Below are 23,872 nucleotides of genomic sequence, written 5' to 3'. Positions count from 1 at the left end.
ACCCCTCCCCTCTCTCGCAATCATTTAAAAAAATAATGTGCAAAACCTTCGTAATCAGGGTTAATAATAGTTTGAAAGCTAAGATTTCAGGATTTGCTAAATGATGAGAAAGGTATCAACTCCAGTCACTTGCTGACAGCTCACAGAGGAGTAAACCTAAGCCTTAAAAACTCTTTGAAGTGATAAGTCTCAATTCTGAACATGAAAATCATGGGAACTTCCAGTTACAGTAATATAACAGCCTAGATAACCAGAAAACCCTACAGCTACATACCTAAGACTACTGAAGAACAAAGAGGTAACTGGAAATCCCCAGATGCCAGAAAATAAGGGCAAACTAAGAACTGAGGGGAGGGGGAAGACGGTGTGTTCTCTGCCTGTGCTACACACAGAGGAAAGAAAAGTCTGTCCTGCAATCTGTAACCAAGGGCCTGCGTCTCTATACTCCGTTTAAGATAAGTTCACAGTCAAAAACTACAAAACAGTCCAGCATGGGCAGACATGAGAAAATGGCATAATCTGACAGATCCTATAAAATAGGTGTCTTTAAAGATTAAAGACATAAAAGATGGATTCCAAATTCCAGAAAATAAGATACTATTGAAGGCAGGAAGGAGAGAAGGAAAAAAATAGGTAAGAAAAGAAACTAAACAATTTCTGGAAATGAAAAGATAGTCATTAAAATAAAAACAAAATCATTGACTGTAAAGATTATCCATGGATTATAAAAACCAGTGGTTCAAACAAAGGTTACCGGGAAAGGAGACCCTCACACCATTTCAGAGTTATCAACTACAGATCATCTTTGATTCGCAGACACTACTTTAACCAAGTTATGGGACAAACTGACAATATGGGCTTCCCGGTAGGATGCAATGGGAAGGACACATGCCAACTATGCTGTCCTTTTTCCAAAAATGTTTAACCTGAAACTAATCATGAGGAAGCAATCTGACAAATCCAAATTATGGGACATTACTGGTCTGTACTCTAAACATGTCAAGCCCATGAAGGGGAGGGCAGAAAGCAGAGAGGCTGTTCTAGAATAAAGAAAGCCAAGGAGACATGACAACTATAGGCAATAAATACATGATCCTGACTGAATCTTGTATTTAAAAAAAAAGGACATTTTAGGAATAACTAGAAATGTGAATAAGGACATAATATCTACTGTTACTATTAAATAGTTAATTGGATGTTAGTATCAATGTCAAATTTCTTAGAGGTGAAGACAGTATGGTAACTATGTAGAAAGTCTTTGTCTTAAGCATTAAACAAATACATAAGAAAGTATTCAGGAGTGAAATATCATGATGTCTACAACTTATTCAGGGTGGTATGGCCACAGACTACACCTTACTTTTAAATGATTCAGAGAAAATACATATGTGAGAGACAGATAAAGAGAGACAGAGAGACGGAGAGAGAGGGAGGGAAGGAAGAGTTGTGCAAATATGACAAAATGTTAATTGGGTACATCTAGGTGAGCTGTGTAGGGGAGCGAAAAATGGTTCTCTCTACCCTTCTGGGCTCTTCGGCTGGGCTACAAACTAAATGACATACAGATTAACAGGAGACAAAAACCCATTTTAAGTATGTACTTATGGTAGTCCCAAAGAGTATCAGACTTAAGGGTCTGATGACAGAAGCTTATACAGTATCCTGAGCTACATTAAACAATAGGCCATTGGGCTTCTAAGAGGTGGCGGCCATACAAGTTTTGGGGAAGGGTAATGGGAGGGAGGGTAAAGAGAGTAACTGTAAGGTGAATAACGTTTGTCTTGTTATACAGATAAAGTCTCTCAGGTATTAAAAGATGTCTCAGAGCAAACCCCCCCCCCCCCCAGTAGGTGATAGTCTGTTTGGGTAAGTTGTCAACAGTTAATCTTGACATCTTTAGGCAGAGAAGGAAAGTTCAGAGAAGGGTCCTCCCTATGTTTGCTGTTCACCATATACTCAATCAGCATACCAAAGCAGCATTTTTGGAGATGGTGTTCCAGAATATCTTCAGGGTAAGTAAATGTTCACTGTCCTATTCTTTCAAATTTTCTGTAGGATTGAAAATTTTCAAAATAACAAGTTGGGAAAAAGAAAAAAATACATCTTGTATGTTTATAAAAATAAAAATTTGTGTATGTAGCAAGGCAATTAAGTATGGCAATGAATGTATGGGGGGGAAAAGGAATAAATGAAAGAATTGGAAGTATTTAATGAATGATTTAATATAGTTACAACAAAAGTAATTTATTGAGTAAGGAAGTCTTGAGAGATCACCTGAGGGAGAGTTAGCTCATTTCTTTCATGGGATCTCCATTCCATGGTACTGACAGCAGACAACAGTAGGCATTTGTAATTGATTATCTAAGGAAATGTAATTGCCAACTCCACCAAAAGATCTAAGAATAATATTTTCACTATGTATACTATAGCTATGAATCCTAATACTAAATTAGCATAAGGCTTTTTATGTTGCCATCAAGTTGATTTTTAGAAAGAAACAATAAAAAGGGGTAGAAAAGAATTCCTCTGATTAAAAAAGCTGTGGCATAACACTATGGCAGACCCAGGAAGACTTAACCGCATGTTCCAGAAACGCAAATGTACAGAAAGTAGACTGCCTGGGCTGAGGGCTGGGTGAGAATGTTCTAAAATCGAGTGTGGTGATGGTTGCACAAATCTGGGACTATACTAAAAACCATGAACTGTACACTTCAAATGGCTAAATTATATGTAAATTATATCTCAATAAAATTGTGGGAAACGCATATACTAGCAAATAAAAATGGAAAATCAGAATGTCCAACTCAAAAACCTAGAAAAGAATCACAGAACATATCCAAAAGGAGAAGAAGGGGAGAAAAGCTTGGCCGCAAAAGGGTTGTTACAGCCACCAGCAGAAAACGACCCTAGTGATTAGGCAGGAAAGAAGTTAATTACAAGAATGCTAGGTCTCTCGCAGAAATGCCTCAGGTGTCAGAGTAACATGGGGACGTGGCCAAACACCACACCATACAACTGGACTGATGAGGAACCCTCCACCCTATTTGGGGCTGCCCTGCCGAGCACTCAAGAAAAATGCCACCATCACCTCCGACCCCAGATGCCATTTATATGTCAGACCTTGACCCTGTAAACATGCCACCTACACTGCCTCAAGCTGCTCTCTTCCAAAGCAGGGTTGGGACAGAGCCTCGGTCACCTCTTGGGACCCTGCTATAAGGAAGGCATTTCAGTTTTCTGAGCTCTAACTAGCAAAGGCAGGCCGTATGCAGGTCCATTCTCAAAAGCAAACAATGTACACAAGAGAGTTTCTTTAGCTCAGTGAGAGGCAGCTAGAAACCCACAGCAACTGTCACTTTTAGTGGTGAGACTTGAAGAGGATTCTCTTTACAATCCTTTATGGAAAGGGGTAAAACACACTTCCCACTTTCACTGCTTTAATTCAAAGGTGTATTAGAGGGCCCAGCCCCGATAGCAAGGGCTATGGGCTGAATTGTGTCCCCTCACAAATTCACATGTTGAAGTCCTAACCCCTAATACCTCAGAATGTGACTGTATTTGAAGACATGGACTTCAAAGAGGTAATTAAGTTAAAAAGAGGTCATCGGGGTGGGCCCCACTTCAATATGACTGGTGACCATACAAGAATTAGAGATTAAGACACAGACACAAAGGGACACCATGTGAGCACACAGGTAGAAGATGGCAGTCTGCAAGCCAAGGAGAAAGGCCTCAAGAGGAACAACCCTGCCCACACCTTGATCCTGGACTTCATGCCTCTAGAACTGTGAGAAAAACTTATGTTGTTTAACAACCTGGTCTGTGGTAGTTCGTTATGGCAGCCCTCGCAAACTAATGCAGTAAGAAAAAGAGACAAAAGATCTAAGGGCTTGAAAGAAGGAAACACAACTGTGATATAATTATCTGCACCAGGAAAGGTAAAAGAATCTACAAATGGCTAGGACTCCACACAAGATCTACACACACAAAAGTCAACAGCACTTCTCCATGTGCCCACAACAATTAGGAAACAAACAGGTACAAAAGTGTTCCTTGCTGCTCTATTTCTAATAGCTAAAATGTGGAATCAAATTAACTGCCCCTCACTGTGCATATAAATAAATAAGTTGAAGTATATTTATCCACCTATCAAGGGAACACTATAAAGCAGTTCAAATAAATGGGCTGGATCTGCATGAATACATCTCAAAAACAATGTTAAGAGGCCGAGGCGGGTGGATTGCTCAAGGTCAGGAGTTCAAAACCAGCCTGAGCAAGAGCGAGACCCCGTCTCTACTATAAATAGAAAGAAATTAATTGGCCAACTGATATATATATATAAAATTAGCCGGGCATGGTGGCGCATGCCTGTAGTCCCAGCTACTCGGGAGGCTGAGGCAGCAGGATTGCTCGAGCCCAGGAGATTGAGGTTGCTGTGAGCTAGGCTGACGCCACGGCACTCACTCTAGCCTGGACAACAAAGCGAGACTCTGTCTCAAAAACAAAACAAAACAAAAAAAAACAATGTTAAATAAAAAAAAAAAAAGTCAAGTGGCAAAGAGCTAGATACATTATACCCATTCATTTTTAACTTACACACAAAATCATGGGATTCATAGAAGTGGAACAAGTACAGAGCAATCCAGAGGAATAATAAAAAAATATTATAAACATTTCATCTTGGTGGTGAGCACATAGATGCTTACTGTATTATTTTCTGCGTTGTTATGTATATTTGAAATACTTTTAAAAAACTCTTTGAGGTTTATATAAATGCAAACATTAAATTCTAAAGGGCTTATAATGTTTAAAAATGCCCCACAACTCTCTGCTCCCTACTAACTGCACATACACCTCTTCAGGGGACCCGAAGCTCATTCCCACGCCACTACTATGCCAGCAACAGATGTGTGTCAGGGAAGGGAAAACCAGCAAAGAAAGCAATTTAATTTCCAAGACATTTACTTCTAAGTCAGAATAAAAACCAACCTTAGGCAGTGCCCCCTTTTCATGACTTGCATGATCTCCTGTAATCTGAAAGGTGTCAGGGATAAATATAACACACTCTCACCTGGGAGTACTTGGTGAGATCATGAAAGAGAAGATTCAGCTGAGCTGAAGGAACAAGCCAGCCCTTACAGGCACAAGGTGCAACATGGCTCATGCTCAAAATCAAGCTGAGATCATACACTACAGCTGAGGTGGGAGGATCACTGGGCCCAGGAGTTCGAGGCCAACTTGGGCAACATAGTGAGACCTCCTTGTCTCTTAAAAAAAAGAAAAGAAGACCATACTATGGATCACTTGGATAAAGCCAGTGATTGTGATATTCATAAAATCTTTATTACTAGGTTAAAAAAAAATCTTAGATCCAGCATAATTTGTACTGGTCCCACTTATTAACAGCAACCTTCCAAGCTCATTCATCCCCTCTCTGTATCTATGATAATGACTCAAGCTTCTCCTTCCCAGCCTTTTCCTAAGGGAAAAAAATAGTTAAGAGTACCTAACCAAAAACCATAATGCAAATGCAAAAGGGCAGGCAGAGTTCATGCATTTAATTTTAGGTCAGTTACCAGGTTTTTCTTGAGGCCTGGCCAGGGTTATTCTGGTACTGGCATGGGGAGCACAGTTTACATGGGTGCAGGTTAAATTAAAAACAAACAAACAAACAAACAAAACTTTCACACCAAGTGCTAAAAGAACATGTCCCTAAGCCGGATCCTTGAAGCAGCCGGACGAGCACTGCCCACGGATCCAACCAGGACACCTGCCAGGAGATTCTAAGACGAAGGTTTCCCACATTACAGAAAAAGACAGGGGTAGCAGCTAACAGAATCACCATTTCAAATACTCTACCACCTCCTTCTTCTGGCAGAAGTATTATGCAATTTTAGAAAAAAGAATTCCACTTTCAAGAGGCCCATGGGTGACAGAGCACCATACTAAGCTCTCATTGGGGAATTATATTAAATAACAGATGAGCTGCTTAAAATATTATGTTACTTCAGTTATAAGTATGTCACTCACGGTTCATTTGTTGTACACGCAGTTCCTTTTCCAAGGGAAAACAGTATGCCCATCAAATAACTTGAATAACAATATATAGCTTATAGCCTTGTGAAGTAAGTGGCAAAAAAGTCAACAGGACGAGGAAGCTTAAGAGTCAGGAGCTCTATCTGTCCTACACCCAGGGAGGCTGACATCTAAACCACAGCAGGAGATTCCAAGGTTTCAATGCTGAAAGTTGAGATCATATTTTAAAAATACAAAGTAAGGATACGCTCCTGCTTTGCAACAGGTTCCTTGGAAAACGAGTGCTCCACCCAACTCAGGGATCCTTCCTACCTCTTCCTTACACACTATCCTCCATAACGATGTGTGCACACTGACACCACACACTGTCTCTTTTATCAGACTGCAAGCTCCATGAGGGCAAGAATCATGTTTCATCCATTTATTTACATCTGTCAGCGTCTAAGATGATGGCTTGCATACAGTTAAATGCTCCATAAGTATTAGTTGTGTTTAAGTGATTCCAGCACAAAAAGGCCTGGTGAGGTAGAAGGAAGATAAGAACTACACAGCTTTGGAAGGCAGCCTGTTCAAAAGAAACACATATCTAAAATGTTAAGTGATGAACAGCCAAATTTTGCAAGAAAGAGATAAATGTTCCTCAGAGTAAAACTGAGGAAGGGAAGCACCAGAGTTTCCTCTCACAAGCTTCTGAAAAGATAAAAGCATGTCTGGTTTGCGTGATAATGGGTTGCGGGCTTAGGCAAGAACAGGTGAAAAAAATCTGATAGAAGCAATCAGCCATGAAACTGTGCACGGCTCAGGGCAGAGGGAACCAGACTTGGCCGGGCTGGTTCCAAACTCGCTGCTATAAATACAGTTTTAAAATAAGGGAGGCTCAAAAAGAGGAGAGAGATGATAAATGCAACATTCTCAACTTGTTCTTTATCTTAGATGCTTTCCCACTCCTATTCAAGTATTTATGGAGTGCCAACTATGGGTGAGACAAAGAGGCAGAACGCCACAAAGTATAACACAGAGGGAAGCACTCAAGAGTCATTATCACTACTCTAGTTGGCGCAGGATCTCACTAGCCGTTAAACCTCACATGCGTAGCCTGGAAGAAAAGCAATATATCAAGCATTGATGTACATTACACCTTTGTTTATTATAACCTCTCAAAGACCAGTGAGCCAATTTCAGGCCCTCTGTGAAAAGTCGAAGGACCCCTGAAAGAAAACCGATAACCATTTTGTAGAAATTGACAAGCTGATTCTAACATTAGTTACATAGAAATGCAAAGGACCTAGTATAGCCAAAACAATTTTTAAAAAGGAACAAAGTTGGAGAATGTATACTATCAGATTTCAAAACTTACTATAAAGCTACAAGTAACCACAATAGTGACAGACATATAAATCAATGGAAAAGAACTGAAAGTTCAGAAATAAACTGTTACATTTATGACTAGTTGATTTTTGTCAAGGGAATTCAGTGAAGAAAAGATGGACTTTTCAGCAAATGGTGTTGGGACAACTAGATATACATATGTTTTAAAAAAAAAAAAAGGAACTCAGACTTTACCTCATACTATACCCAAAAATTAACTCAAAATGGAACATAGACATATATAAGAGCTAAAACTATAAAACTACTAGAGGAAAACAGGAGAAAATCTTTGTGACCTTGGACTAAATGACATTTTTCATATATGATACCAAAAGCATGATCTTTAAAACTGGCCAGATGTGTGATGGCTCACACTGTAATACCAGCACTTTGAGAGGCCAAGATGGGAGGACTGTTTGAAGCCTGGCCAACATAGCAAGATCCTATCTCTACAAAAAGTAAAAATGTTGGGCATGGTGCCACGTGCCTGTCATCCCAACTACTTGGGAGACTGAGGCAGGAGGATCACTTGAGCCCAGGGGGGGTTCAAGGTTACAGTGAGTTATAATCCTGCCACTGTACTTCAGCCTGCGTAACAGAGCAAGACCTTATCTCTAAAAAAAATTGATAAATTAGACTTAATTAAAATTAAAAATGTCTGGGAATCATATATATGATAAAAGATATTGTGATGTATATGTCACAGTACATAACAAATTCTTACAACTCATTAAGATGATAAACAGCCCAATTTTTAAAAAATAAGGATATACAGGAAATATCTATACCTTCCTCTCAATTTTGCTGTGAACCTAAAATAACTCTATAAAAAATTAAGTCTTAAAAACAAACAAAAACCACAAATGGACAAAGATTTGAATAGACATTTCACAAAAGAGGATAAATGAATTGCTGATAAGCACATGAAAAAAGCTCAACATCATTAGTTATTAGGGAAATGAAAATTAAAATCACAATGAGACACTACTACACACCTACTAGAATGACTTAAATCTGTAAGATTGACAATACCAGGTGTTAGCAAGGATATAGCAAATATGGAAACCTTATCCATTGCCGGTAAGAATGTAAAATGTACAGCCACTTTGGAAAACAGTTTGTCAGTTTCTTAAAAGTTTAAACATAGATTTACTATGTAGAAACTTATGTCCACACAAAAAACATAAACAGGGATGTTCACAGCACATCAAAAATCCATAAGCTAGTGAATATATAGATAAAATATGAAAAATTCATACAATACTATTCAGCAATAAAAAGTAACTATTGATGCACACTCGACATGTATGAACCTCAAAAACATGATAAATAAAAGTCAAATGCAAAAGAATACATACTGTATGATTTCATTTATATGAAATTTTCAGAAAAGGCAAATCAAGAGAGACACCAGTTGCCTGGGACTGAGGGTAGAGCAGGGGTTGACCTGACATAGAGAACCTTTTGTGGGGTGAAAGTGTTATAAAATTGATTTAAGTAATGGTTGCACAATTCTATACATTTACTAAAATCATCGAATTGTACACTTAAAATGGATGAATGTTATGGTATATAAATTATACTTCAGCTTAAAAACAGTAACAATCAACAATCCATATTATCTAGAATGTCCCTACCTGCAGGTTCCTACACACAGTGAAAATCTTTTGGGATACTTTCCAGTAGAAACTTAGTTTTCAGGCAAAGAACAATGAAATGGATTTCTCTACAACAGTGCTTCTTTAACTTTAGCAAATGGAGGAATCACCTAAAAACCCACTTAAAACAGACTAAGCCCTCTCCCCCCCATATGGATTCAGTAGGTCTGGGATGGGGGCCATGAATTTGCATTTTTTGTTTTGTTTTGTTTTCTTTTTTTTAGATAGAGTCTCTCCCTCTGTTGCCCAGGTGGGAGTGCAGTGGTGTGATGATAACTCACTGTAACCTTGGACTCCTGGGTTTAAGGGATCCTCCCCACTGAGCTTCCCAAAGAGCTAGGACTACAGGCATGAGCCACTATGCTCCACAATTAAAAAAATTTTTTTGTAGAGATGGGGTCTTGCTATGTTGCCCAGGCTGGTCTTGAACTTCTGGGCTCAAGAGATCCTCCCACTTCAGCCTCCCAACGAGCTGGGATTACAGGTATGAGCCATTGCCTGGTCCCAATTTGCATTTCTAACAAGGTCCAGGAACATTTATTAAAAACAGAGATTCCATAGTCTCACCAGAGTTCCATTACATCAGAATATTTAAGGAAGGAGAACCTAGGAATCTACGCCTCTTATAGGTAATGGGGAGAATCTTGTGATCAATCTCATGGTTAGCATTCCATGAGCTACAACACTCTTCTATGCCACTAACTCTAATGATTTTATAACTAGTTTCAGGAGTAAAATCTGTGTGTTCCTGTGTTGAAAATGACAAAGTAAATTCTCTGTATTTCAAATGGTTCAAAGTCTGAAGGGTTCTGGCTTAGGCCTTTCTAAATAAAGTAATTTGTAAGGAAGTAAACTATATTTACTCAAGGTATTCTAACTATGCTTCCACATTTAAATTTTTTTTTTCTCCTTTAAAAATGTTTAGGCTACTTTTCAAGTTTAATCTAATTTTAAATCTGTTCATTTAAAAATCACATGTTTTTCTGAATTTTTAACAGGGGTGTGAAACTGTCAAATCTACAGAAATTACTAATTCTGCACAATGCTGACAGACACTGATAACAGTAGCAGCAGTGCCATTTTTAATGGTTCAATTCAAGGATTTACCACATGTCTACTGGAGTCTAATGCCGTGCTCAACACACAGGTTAGACACAGAAGATATGGTTCTCACCAGGAATTCACCAGTGATTATAAAAACAATAGTACTCAACATCAATGTATACTGGGAGCAGATGGGGAATTTTTATAGAAGTAGGACTATGTCCTAGAAAAAATGTAACAGCACTTAAATTATTTTCAATTTCTCTTATCAGTATGGCTCAAAAGAGTGGGAAGACTCATAGTCTCACACAATGGAATGCCATGTTGAATGAGCCACAAAGAGCCAGACTGTAGACCTCAATGGGATCATACTTCGAGTAGTACACACACATGGGACTTCCCTGACAGCATCTCATTGTTTCTTCAACGATTCTGATATAATTGGCCTGGAGAGAGGTTCAAGCTCCCTAAGGAAAGACTTCTGTGGTTAATTATGTTTCTAAAGATAGCTGTAATAATATTGTCCATCCCACAGGCTCTTTGCAATGTCCCCTCTCCTACCCCTCCTTTTGCCTCATGGCCAACTCAAATTCTTATTTTGACCAACAGAATAGAAAGTAAGGGAAGCCAGACCATGTAACTTCTGAGGCTGGGCCCTAAGAGAATTATAGTTTCTGCCTTTGCAGCTTGGAATGCTAACTTCTGGTATCTAGCTTTCAGACAATATAACCCAAGCTAGCCAAGTGGAGAAAGCACCACATGGGGGGAGGGGAGAGGTCCTTGCCTCCTAGTCATGCCCACCAAGTTGCCAGATGTGTGAGTGAAGCCATATTAGGCATTCTAGTTGCTATCCGACTACAATGTCATGAGACACCTCAGCTGTTAGCCATGTAGAGAAGAACCACCCAGCTGAGCCCTGCCTCAACTCCTGAGTCACATAATTATGATCAAATATAAAATGGATGTGATTTTAAGCCACCGAGTTTTGAGGAAGGTTTTGTTGCCTAACAAGAGACAACAAAAACAGGTTTTATGTTTGCTCTTGAATATTCTTCTAGGTAAACAATATGCAGATTACAGTCAACATATATGGACTTGGTCTCTACACCTAGGGGTGAGAAAAGCTTGAAATCTAGCTAACCAGGGCAAAGAAAATAAGTGTTCACAAGCCAGATTCAATTCACCTCCTTATCAAAGACTTTTCCACATTGGTCAGCAAAAGTTTTGTTGCTTCCCAAATTTTATATAAAAAAATAAAGTTATATGAATGTTTGAAGTCCTTTCTGAAGGCCATGTTAACCAAAATCAGTGTCTGAGGGAGAGATTTTCAGCCTACTACTCTTCTTCCTCTAAGCATATTCTAGTCATAGATTTGGGGTCCAGAAAACGTTTTTAAATTTTAAAGGAAATGGAAGGAAAGGGGAATTGGAGGGAGGTTGGAGGCAGGGAGAGAGGTGGGGAGAGAAAGAGACAGAGAGAGAAAGAAACTACCTACAAGAAGAGTGAAGATAAAACTACATCAAAATGAATAGTCCCACGCTGCCTTGTTTAACAAAGCAAATGAGGCACAGCACTGCCACTGCACACCATCCTACCTATCAGCATAGTTTGAATCTTAAGAGTATGCTGAACAGGAACAAAAGATTCTAAAGATGTAGATCTCAATAGTATCATTCATTCTGCCCTTCCCTCTACAAACTAACACTTCCTGTCAATTTCATAATAGGAAATAAGGGTTTAAACCCAATCAAATCTAAAATGCCACCCATCGTGAAGGCTGCAAAAGATGATGCTGGAGTCAGGCAGATTCAAATTCTGGCTCTGTCATTTCCTGCTTGTAAGATGGAAATAATTTCTTTCCATCTCTTGGGATTGTTCAAAGGAAAAATGAGAACATGTGTAAAGTACTATCCCAGTGCCTGGCACAGAACAGGCACTCGAGAATGGTCAAGCTCATGTCTACCTTCTCTCTTCACTCACAATTCTATGCAATAGACCCATTACAGTGTTGCATAGCCCAAGGATTTTCTTGAATATACTCTAAGTAAACACACTGAAGAAACTAAATCACATTTGGCTCAGTTCATAGTGGTCAAGGCAATTAAACATATGTATATATAAACACATCCATATACACATATACCATCCAGGTGTATACTGGACAAATCCTACTCATCCAAGTACCATACACGTATTATTATTCCTTTTAAACATTTAAAATTTCAACAGCTGAGAGAGAAAATGAATGAAGTTGCTTCCACATTTTTGGACAGGTTGTCCAAAGTTCTTTGGATGAGAGAAGGGATAACTTTAGCTGCCAGAGAACAGGCTGTGCTTGTCTAGGGCAGGATCCTTAAAGGAGAATTACAGAGATGAGCTCTAAGCCAAAGACAGCTAAGCAAGTCTTAATGATATGAACTCCTGAGAGCTGGCTAGTGAACACCTGAATGTGTGGAATGAAAAAATCCTTGAGTCTACTGCTTGCAATAAAGGAAGGCTCTGTTGAGAAAGAGCAGATGGTTTTCATACTCAGAAGGGTGCTGGCAGGTAGAGGAGCTTAGTTCTGCTAGAGTTTAGAAGGAGACTGAAAATTCCCAGTGTGAGCCTTCTTGATTCTTACATAAGATAGCAAGTGGAATCTGCTCCTCTAACTGGCATTAAACTAATAATGGCAGCCTACTAATTATAGCCCAGCCGTCACCTGTCTCTGTTATACTAAAATCTCCCTCACTCTGTTAGCCACTTGAACCACAGAATCAGAAAAACAAGACTATATGCGCTTTTCAGGTGTCAACTTCATATGGCTCCAGATCTTACAGTGTCTGCTATATGAACTGTGAATTCTGGATTTTCATTATTTAGGGTCTACTCATTCATCCTCCTCTCAGGTACAGAGGGGGAATTTGTGGCTGTGGTAAAGGACTTAGAGAACTTCCGCTGAATGTGGACTTTTGGACCCATTTAAAACCAAATTCACCTGGGTAAATAATAAAATATTTCATCTCAATTTTAAATTTCTGTAAAAGATAATTAACTGTTTAAAGCAAAAACAAAAACCAACACTCTCACCTCAAACAAACAAACAAACAAACAAAGAAACAAAAAACCCCAGTGTACCCTGAGGTATGTATATGTGTGTGTATAAAATACATGACAACAATGTCCCCAGAGGTCAGAAGGAGGTAAGCATAAGAATATTGTTGCAAGGTCTTACATTATACATGAAGTGGTGTAATACTAACTGAAGACATAGTGTGGAAAGTTAAAAGATGCATACTATAAAACCTACAGCAACCACTTAAAAAAAAAAAGCCAAAGAGGTAAAGCTAATATGCCATAGGGGAGATAAAATAGAACAAACACTTTTCTTAATCCAACTGAAGGAAGATTGTCAGTCTGGACAAAAAAGCAACACCAAATTATATACTTTTAAAAATAGGAACAACACTTGAATAAGCCACAGGTTAAAAGGATAGAAAAAGATAACTGTGCAAACAGTCATCAAAAAAAAAAAAAAAAAAAAAAAAAAAAAAAGCTGGAGTGGCTATATGAATATCCACAACTATTGCTGGAGATTTCAACACCCCTCCCTCTGTGATCAATAAAACAAGTAGAGAGAAAATCAGTAAAATTCTAGAAGACTAGAAAAATACTATCAACCAAATTGACCTGACATTGACAGAACAATCTACAGACAACAGCAGAAAACACATTCCTTTCAAATGCATGTGGAACATTCACCAAGCTAGAACACATTCTGAGCCATAAAACAAGTCTCGAAAAGATTTAAGAGGATTCAAGTTATACAAAGCATGTTCTCTAATCACAACAGAAGTAAACTAAAAAATCCACACCAGAAAGATACCTGGAAAATCCCCAAATATCTGGAAATTATATAAGGCACTTCTAATAATCTATGAATCATAGAAGAAAAAGAAATCATAAGAAAAAGCAGAAAATATATTGAAATGAATGAAAATATAAGCACAATATATCAAAGTTATGGTATGCATAATACAAAAATCTAATTACGGCAGTGGAAAATTATAGCTTTAAATATATTCAAAAAGGAAATTTATAGCTTTAAATATATTAAAAAAGAAGTAAGGTCTAAAATCAATGATCTAAGTTTCAACCTTAGGAAGCTAGAAGAAGAGCAAACTGAAATGGAAGAAGAAAATAAAGAGTGGAAATCAAGGGGACATAAAAACAATAGAGAAAACCAATTACCAAAATCTAGTTCTTTGACACAATTAATAAAATTGATAACTCTCTAGCCTGACAAATCATAAAAAAGAGAAGACACAAATTATTAATGTCAGGATGAAAGAGGAGTCATTCCTAAAGATCCTATAGCCATTAAAATAATAATAATGAGGAAAAATTATTGCAAAAAACTTTATGCTAATACATTAAACAATACAGATGAAATGGACAAATTACTTGAAAAAAGCAAACTATTCAAGTTTACTTGATAAAAAATAAATGACACAATTAGCCCTTTATCCATTAAACAAATTCAATTTGTAATTAAGGACTTTCTCATAAGGAAAACTCCAGGACTAGAAGGCTTTACTAATGAATTCTATCAAATTTAAGGAAGAAGAATTAAGAAGCTGGTGGGGCTTAAAAATAAATAAATAAATAAAGGAAGAAGGAAAAAAAAAACCCAAACTACACAGTTGCTTCCGGAAAAGAGAAACGAATTCTTCCCACATCATTGTATAAGGCCAACGTTACCGATCACGAAATAAGATAAAAATATTATGTGAAAAGAAAATTAGAGAAAAATACCTCTCAATAACATAAAAGCAAAAATCCTGAACGAAATTCTAATAAATTGAGTTCAGTAACAAATAAAAAAATAATACATTATGACCAATTTGATTGGTTTAGTATTTGAAATCAATGTAATTCATTATACTAGTAGAATAAAGGAGAAAAATCCTATGATCATCTCAATAGATGCAGAACAATCATCTGACAAAATTCAATAGCCACTGATAACTCTCTGCAAACTAGAAAGAGAAGGAAATTTTTTCAGCCTGATACAGGTACCTATGAAGAACTTATAGCTGGCATCATACTTGATGATAGAAGGTTGAATGCCTCCCCTAAGATTGGGAGCCAGTCAAGGATGTTTGCTCTCACCACTTCTATTCAACATCGTATTGTAGATCCTAGCCAGTGCAATAAAGTAAATATACGAGCTGGAAAAAAAGTAAAATTGTCATGGTTTGCAGATAACATAATCATGTGTATAGAAGGTTCTAGGAACTACACCAAAAGCTACTAGAACTAGTAAGTTACTTTAGCAAGGTCATAATAGGATCAATATACAAAAATTAATTGTATTAGCGGGCGCGGTGGCTCACGCCTGTAATCCTAGCACTCTGGGAGGCTGAGGCGGGCGGATTGCTTGAGGTCAGGAGTTCGAAACCAGCCTGAGCAAGAGCGAGACCTCGTCTCTACTATAAATAGAAAGAAATTAATTGGCCAACTAATATATATATAAAATTAGCCGGGCATGGTGGCGCATGCCTGTAGTCCCAGCTACTCGGGAGGCTGAGGCAGCAGGATCGCTTGAGCCCAGGAGTTTGAGGTTGCTGTGAGCTAGGCTGACGCCACGGCACTCACTCTAGCCTGGGCAACAAGCGAGACTCTGTCTCAAAAAAAAAAAAAAAAAAAAAAAAATTAATTGTATTAACATACACTAGCAACAATCTACAGGAAAATAAAGTTATAAAGCTTTTTTTTTTTTTTTTTTTTTTATTGAGACAGAGTCTCACTTTGTTGCCCAGGGTAGAATGAGTGCCGTGGCATCCGTCTAGCTCACAGCAACCTCAAACTCCTGGGCTCAATTAATCCTCCTGCCTCAGCCTCTCCAGAAGCTGGGACTATAGGCATGTGCCACCATGCCCGGCTAATTTTTTCCATATATATTAGTAGGTCAATTAATTTTTTTCTATTTATAGTAGAGACAGGTCTCGCTCTTGCTCAGGCTGGTTTCGAACTCATGACCTTGAGCAATCCGCCCGCCTCGGCCTCCCAGAGTGCTAGGGTTACAGGCGTGAGCCACCATTCCCGGCCTGGAAAATAAAGTTTTAAAAAATACCACCAACAGACATGGCCCCAAAAGCAAAGGCAGTAAGAGTAATAATAGAAAAACTGAAGTACATCAAAATTTAAAACTTCTATACATCAAAGAACTCATGAAAAAAAAAAGGGGAGAAAATATGCAAATCATGTATCTGATAAGGAATTAGTATCTAGAATATACCACGAATTTCTACAACTCAATGACAAAAAACTAAATGCCCAATTTAAAAAATGGGCAAAGGATTTGAACAGACATTTTTCCAAAAAAGATATACAAATGGCCAAAAAGCATATGAAAACATGTTCAACAACACTAATTAAGGAAATGCAAATCAAAACCACAATGAAAAAAAATAGCTGGGCATGGTGGCATGCAACTATAGTCCCAGCTACTTGGGAGGCTGCTTGAGCCCAGGAGATCCAGGCTGTAGTGAACTATGATCATGCCACTGTACTCCAGCCTGGGGAACAAAGCCAAGCTTTGTCTCAAAAATAAGAAGAAAAAATAAAAATAAAATTGCCATACAATCCAGCAATTCCACTTCTGGGTATATATTCAAAAGAAATGAAAGCATGGTCTTAAAGAGATATTTGTACACTCATGTTCACAGCAGCATTATTCACAATATTCAAAAGGGAGATGCAACTCAAGTGTCCATGAATGGAATGAAAGAATAAACAAAATGTGGTATACACATACAAAGGAAATAAATTCTGACACTTGCTACAACATGAATGAATCCTGAGTATATTATGTTAAGTGAAATAAGCCAGTCACAAAAAGACAAATACCGTATAATTTCACTATATGAGTCATCAAGAGTGGTCAAATTCATAGTAACAGAAAGTAGAACAGTGGTTGCCAAGGGCTGAATGGAGGGGGAAAGAGGGAGCAGTTGTTTAATGAATTGCAGTTTTATAAGATGAAAAAGTTCTGGAGATCGGTTGCACAACAATGTGAATATACTTAATACTATTAAACTGTATACTTAAAGTGGTTAAGAGGGTAAATTTTGGCTGAGTGTGGTGGCCTGTAATCCCAGTACTTGGGAGGTCAAGACAGCAAGATCGCTTGAGGCTAGGAGTTCATGACCAGCCTGGGCAACACAGTGGGGTTAGGGTTTTTATTAATTGTGATAAAATATACAACATAAAATCTACCCTTTTTTTTTGAGACAAGCTCTCTGTCACCCCAGGTAGCCACCATGTCAGGCTCTACATTTAAGTACTTTTTAAATTCTGTCATCAATGTTTTGTAGTTTTAGAGGAAAGGTCTAAAGAGTAAAGGTCTATGGATAAATTTGGGAAGCAATAATGTCTTAACATTGCAACTTACAATCCATGAATATGGCATTTCTTTACATTTTTTTTTAAAGAGATGGAGTCTCTACAAAAGACTACAAAATTTATTTTAAAAATGTATTTAAAAAATTAGCTGGGCATTGTGGCGTAAACCTTTAGTCCTAGCTACTCAGGAAGCTGAGGCAGGAGAATCACTTGACCCCAGGAATTTGAGGCTGTGGTGAGCTGTGATTGCACCACTACGCCCCAACCTGGGGTGACAGAGAGCTTGTCTCAAAAAAAAAAAAAAAGGATTTTATGTTGTATATTTTATCACAATTAATAAAAATCCTTTTAAAACGTCAACAAATGTGAAATATTTAGAGGCATGTATTTAAAAATGTGTGCAAGATCTTTCCTCTAAAACTATAAAACATTGATGACAGAAATTAAAAAGGACTTAAATGTAGAGCCAGACATGGTGGCTACTTGGGAGACTGGGATAGGAGGATCGCCTGAGGCCAAGAGTTTAAGACCAACCTGGGCAACGTAGAAAGACTCCATCTCTTTAAAAAAAAATGTAAAGAAATGCCATGTTCATGGATTGCAAGTTGCAATGTTGTTAAGATGTTACTGCTCCCCAAATTTATCCAAAAATTTAACTCAATCTCAATCAAAATTCCTATAAGCTTTTTTTGTAGAAATTGAAAAGCTGATTCTAAAATTTATAGAAATTCAAAGGCCTGAGAATATCCTAATTACTAAATATAATACGATGAAGGACTCAAAATATTTGATTTCAAGTATTATTATAAGACCATGGTAATCAAAGTAGCATGGTTTGGCATAAGGACAGACATATAGAGAACAGAATAGAGTACAGGAGTAGACCCATGAGTGGTCTACAGAGTTATTATAAAGTTCCATGATAATTCAATGGAGGATAGTCTTTTCAATATTTGGTGCTAGAACAACTCGGGGAAGAAAATGAACTTTACAAGGAAGTAGAAGACTTGTAACCCTGAAAACTATAAAATATCACTGAAAAAATTAAAGATAATCCAAATAAATGGAAAGACATCCATGTTCATGACATCCCATCTTAATACTGTTAAGATGATAACACTCTCCAAATTGACCTATAGAGTCAACATAATCCCTATCAAAATCCCAAATAGCCGGGCACAGTGGCTCACGCCTGTAATCCTAGCTCTCTGTAAGGCCCAGGTGGGCGGATTGCTCAACCTCAGGAGTTCAAAACCAGCCTGAGCAAGAGCGAGACCCCGTCTCTACTATAAACAGAAAGAAATTAATTGGCCAACTAATATATATAGAAAAAATTAGCCGGGCATGGTGGTGCATGCCTGTAGTCCCAGCTACTCGGGAGGCTGAGGCAGGAGGATTGCTTGAGCCCAGGAGGTTGAGGTTGCTGTGAGCTAGGCTGACACCATGGCACTCACTCTAGCCTTGGCAACAAAGTGAGACTCTGTCTCAAAAAAAAAAAAATATTATAAGTGACAGAAACCACAAGCAAAAAGCTATGGATTATTAATATATATGATTCCATTTATATAAACTGTCCAGAATAGGCAAATTTATCCAGGCAGAAAGTAGCCTAGTGGTTGTCCAGGGCAAGGGAAAATGGAAATAGAGTTACTGCTAATGGTTATGAGGTTTCCTTTTGGAATAATCAACAAATGTTCTAAATTGAGTATGGTAATGGTTATACAACTCTCTGAATACACTAAAAACCAATGATTTGTTTACTTTAAATGGGAGAATTGTAGGGCATGCGAATTATTAATATATCTCAATGATAGTTTAACAAAAAAAGGTCAAGGGAACAGTCAAGCTGGAGATATAAATTTTGGCATCATTAGCATACACATAGTTCTTTATAACCACCAGCATTAATGACTTCAAATCACCTAGGTTGTGATATACAAAAAGATGAGAATTGGTCCAAGGATTTAGTCTCCCTCCATGCCCTTCAACATTAGAGGCAGAGAGAGAAAGAAGAATCAGCAAAGGAGCTAAGATCAATGAGAGAGGTAAGAAGAAAACATGGTATTCTGGAAGCAAATGAAGACAGGTTTCAAGGAAAAGTGAGTAATTGTGTCAGTGTGGCTGCCTTTTCCAAACTAAGAACTGACAATGGGCTATTGGATTTAGCAAAACAAAAGTCCTCAGTGACCTTGATAAGAGCAGTTTTTGAGTAGGGAGGGCAACTACATGACTGGAGTGGATTCAAGGAGAATGGAAGAAGAAAAATCAGAAAACCAAGAAAACAGAATTCTCGAGGAGTTTTGCTATAAAAGGAAGCAGCAAAATGGGGTGGTGTCTGTAGGAGACATATTAATATAATAGGATCGAGAGAATTAATTTGTTCTTGTTGTTTTCAAGATGCAGTGTGTGTGCTGATAGGAATATGCCACTAGAGAAGTTACATTTAGGCTACAGAGCAGAGGAAGGCTGGGGCAATGCTCTGGACTCAGCAAGTGGGAAATCTAGTGTGCAGGTGGAGACGTCGGCCCTTGCTCATACCTAGTTACAGGAAAGGGGAAAATATCAGAGATGCAAGTAAGTGGGTAGATATGGTAGGATGTACTATTAAGTTCTTTCTCAAGGAAATAGGAAGTAAGGTCATCAGTAAAGGCTAACAAGGCTTCTCTTTGAAAAGAGAAGAGCAAGTGTGGAATACTCCCCTAAGAAGGTTGGAGAATGAACCATGGAAATACAGCAGGACTCCCAGGCAGTATTAAGGGCCTGCTTGAGGTTAGTAATCATGAATTAAGACTGAGGGCAGTGAGCATGCTGGGCCTTCTTCCAGCCCAGGAGTACACTCACAAAGAAGGCAGAGATTTGGATTTAACCAGAGTTGTGATTTAGCCACGCAAGTGTGACGAAGCACAAGAAGGGGAGAGGACTAACAGTGTATTACATGAGGCAGTGATTGTATTAATAATGACTGACCATGGAATTTAACTTATTTAAGAGGTAAAGCACAGGCTTGAGGAGGTGAGGGAAAAGGAGATGGAAACAGGATCATTGGACTGTATGTCCTGCGGGAATCAAAGATGGTTGAGAGGACTGATGCTATGATAAAGAGCAGAAAAATGCAGTCACAGGTGACAACTCTTACGCTGACATGGTAAGGAATTTTCTTTTTTTGAGACAGAGTCTCACTCTGTTGCCCGGGCTAGAGTGCCATGGTGTCAGCCTAGCTCACAGCAACCTCAAACTCCTGGGCTCAAGCAATCCTACTGCCTTAGCCTCCCCAGTAGCTGGGACTACAGGCATGCATCCTGTAGCTAATTTTTTCTATATGTTTTTAGTTGGCCAATTAATTTCTTTGTATTTTTAGTGGAGACGGGGGTCTCGCTCTTGCTCAGGCTGGTTTCGAACTCCTGACCTTGAGTGATCCTCCTGCCTCGGCCTCCCAGAGTGCTAGGATTACAGGAATGAGCCACCACACCCGCCAAGGAAATGTATTTTATTTCTCCACCATTTTATGAAACTACAGAGAATGCCATAGGCTCAGCTATAGGGCTGAGAAAGATTCCCACAATGTAATTTTTGATGGCAAAACTAATTACAACTTAATAACAATATGAGATACTATTTATTAGAGCCACAACCACTTTCTAGCTGTGTGATGCTGGGTGAGTTCCCCAACAGCTGGGACTCAGATTCCTTATCTGTAAAATGGGAATGATAACAGTAACTACCTCACAGGGTGAGGATTCAAAGAGTGAATACACGTTAAGCATTTAGAACTGTGCCTGGCACTCAATAAGCATTAAATAAATGTCTGCTCACAGACATTTAGCAAATACTATTTGCTATGACTCTACTTGTTTCATATTTTTTCAAAAAAATGCAATAACCAACAAAAACAGACTTATGAAAGTAACAGTAGGAAAGAGTTCAAACACTCAAGTATTAAGAGTTCAAACACTCAAGTATTAAGCGTGGCTGAGGCTCAAACTATTACAGAATTTTTTCCAAGTACTTTTCCTAATCTGTTCCTGTTTCTCCACTTTCTGGGGGCATGGAGGAAATGACACGTGTCATCCAAAAGGGCTTTGAGCTCATAGTAACTCTATAAACATTGACCTTGCTGTTGGGTAATGGGTTCGACTTCATTCTAAACTCTATTTCCAGGTGCTGTGCCAGTCCATTTAACTCTTGCCTACACACTTGGCCTCAAATAGTCGCATGTAACAGCAATGTCTTAAGGGAAAAAATAAAACCTTAGGAAAGAGCACTTTTTCTTATTCAAGACTATTTCACATGTTCATTTAAGCACAGAGTTCATTTACAACTCAAATAAGATGCTTGGTTACTGCTCATTTTATTATTCCACAGGTTACTGGAGCAGGGAAGAAAATCAAGACCCTTGTTGGACGGTCACCAGCCAGCTACTCAGACCATGGGGCTACTGTACTGGATCGACCCCTTGCAAGACTTCTCTGTGGGATCCAACCCAGTCAGGTATCCAGGCCCACCAGCACCCTGCCTGTTTGACAGTTTCTGTTTGCAGTGCCCTAAGGAAGCAAAAGCACCAGGCTGACTGCAGACCTATGACTAGCCACCACTTACAGGCCTGACTTAAAATGTGTCCCCTTAACCCCCTGCTGCCTGGCATTTTCTTTATAGCTGCTCAGATTGTGGATCCAAAATAAAAATTTCTTATGTTCTAGTCTAGCCATTGACAAAAGCAATTATCCCACTAGGAGAAAAAAAGGAAAGAAGCAGTGAGCTCTGGAACAAGTTAGATATAGTCAGATTGCTTCAGAACAGAGGAAAGCAGAAAGGAAGCAGGGCTCCTATGAATACCCCAGCCTGGCGTTATTTGTCTAATGTCCTTTGCGATGGGGGCCAAGTTCTCAGCCCTTTCTAGCTTATAATTTAATTGGTCTCCAACAACAAATCAAGCTTATAGGAGCAGCTCTATGATCTTTCCCTGTGGTTGTCTTATAACAACTTGCAGAGTAGTTTTGACCAAATGGTAGATATGATCTCTCTAGCAAAGAGGTAAAAGGGTAGATGCATTTTGGGGCAAACTTACTGGGAAACAAATCTTTTTATCATGACTTCACTGAAACAGGCACAATGGCTGGAGGAAGACGGGGGAGAGATTGCTGTGAATAGGTTCCACTTCCAGGTACAAAAAGTTTCCGGAAATTACAAGAGACAAAAACAAAACAAAATAAAATCCACACATGCTCATGGATAGCCATGGAACAATGAAGGGGACATTAAATAAAAGCAAATTGTGAAACTGTACAAGCATAATGTGGTTTCTACTGCTTTTCCATTTATCCAAGGGACAAAAATCTGGATAAATACACACCAAAGGGATCATGGGGAAACTTTTGCTTTCTACATTAGTGTTTGAAATCTTTACAGAGAATATTCTGAATATATTTGTGGTCAGGAAAAAAGTAGGAAGAACTCTTGCTTTCAGATTTGTTTAAAACCCAAAATACACTGATTTAGAAACCACAAAGGTCTGTTAACTTCTGTTTCTGACAAGCACTTATCAGTTCATCCTTTCCAACCCCTTCACCTGTTCCAGGGCATTTTTTTTTTCTTGTACAACTTCTTCCTCATCCTTCTATAAATGCTGCCTCTGAATTCTTTCTAAACCCCTTCCTGTCATCTTACAAACCATCTTTTTTCTTTCCGATTACAACAGTCAACTCTAAGCCACCTTTGCCAACTCTACAAAAATCACCAGAATAAACCAAGTACTGAACCCCTTTCCAACACAAATGATCTTTATCTCTATCCCTTAAATTACCGTATTTCATCATGTGTATCTTCACTGAACTTTTATTTAAGGCACCTACTCTGTACCATGGGTCAAACTTACAAGAGACTTCTTTTTTTTTAGCTTTCTCAAACTCATTTGGTCATAGTAAGTACTCTGCTATAAGCAACAACAACATCCCTTCTGTGAGTATCTAACTCCAAGCCTCAAATCCCTACCAAAGGACAGTAAACAGGTTTAGTCTCCCCTGTTAATTCCAGCAGTTGGTATGGACTGTGGGCACATGAAGTACTATGTTGACAAGGATCATGAGTCCCTACAGAGCTTCACAGTAAAGAGTGAAGTAAACGGTAGCAATGTCTGCCATGGGCAAAGAACAAGGTTGGGGTCAGTGCTTCTTTCCCTCTGTGTAGCCTATTGGGGTCAGGGCTGGTGTGACTCATGTTGTTCTTAACCTTGTAGTCCAATAACTGAAATGACACTATATTGAGGAAGCTATGAGTGTGTGAGTATGTATGACAGGGGTATCTTTTCTTTTCTTGAGAATTTTAAACTATTCTACAAAGATGGCAATTTAAGCGGGTGGAGAGAAAAGATGATTTTATTACAA

General features: G+C 38.5%; 1 protein-coding gene and 1 long non-coding RNA gene across 4 annotated transcripts in view; one reads left to right on the top strand and one right to left on the bottom strand.

Annotated features, from left to right (window-relative positions):
* The window catches only part of ZNRF1 (zinc and ring finger 1), a 104,480-nt gene that overhangs the window by 58,570 nt on the left and 22,038 nt on the right, over positions 1-23,872 (bottom strand). The window lies entirely within an intron of this gene.
* On the top strand, positions 1,925-23,470 carry LOC142862620 (uncharacterized). The gene is made up of 3 exons (XR_012913705.1): positions 1,925-2,012; positions 21,855-21,980; positions 23,386-23,470. It is a non-coding gene; the product is annotated as an uncharacterized LOC142862620 (long non-coding RNA).

The sequence above is a fragment of the Microcebus murinus genome, chromosome 20 (assembly GCF_040939455.1).
Source record: "Microcebus murinus isolate Inina chromosome 20, M.murinus_Inina_mat1.0, whole genome shotgun sequence".
Taxonomy (NCBI): domain Eukaryota; kingdom Metazoa; phylum Chordata; class Mammalia; order Primates; family Cheirogaleidae; genus Microcebus; species Microcebus murinus.
Note: the sequence above shows the minus strand (reverse complement) of the source record. Positions and strands in the feature narration are given on the sequence as shown.